We start from the raw sequence: 294 nt of genomic DNA on the forward strand, positions 1-294 counted from the left end.
TAACTATATATATAGTAACATAATATGTTTTATAGGTATAGATGTCTTATACCTATTTTTTTTTCCCATCACTATGTTTTAATTATGGTTTCAAAACCGTGGGTATAGATTATATATACTTATAGATGTATACTTCCATCATTGTATATAATACAAAACCCTTATTCATCTTTCATCTCCCATCAAACATTTATTTTATCTCCCAAATTTCTCAAATCTTTTTTATTCTTCAACTTTGATCTCTTGTAACCCTAGCTATTTCCTACAAACTCATGTTATTCTTTTCCTAAAAAT

This window comes from Lupinus angustifolius, unplaced genomic scaffold (assembly GCF_001865875.1).
Source record: "Lupinus angustifolius cultivar Tanjil unplaced genomic scaffold, LupAngTanjil_v1.0 Scaffold_651, whole genome shotgun sequence".
Taxonomy (NCBI): Eukaryota; Viridiplantae; Streptophyta; class Magnoliopsida; order Fabales; family Fabaceae; genus Lupinus; species Lupinus angustifolius.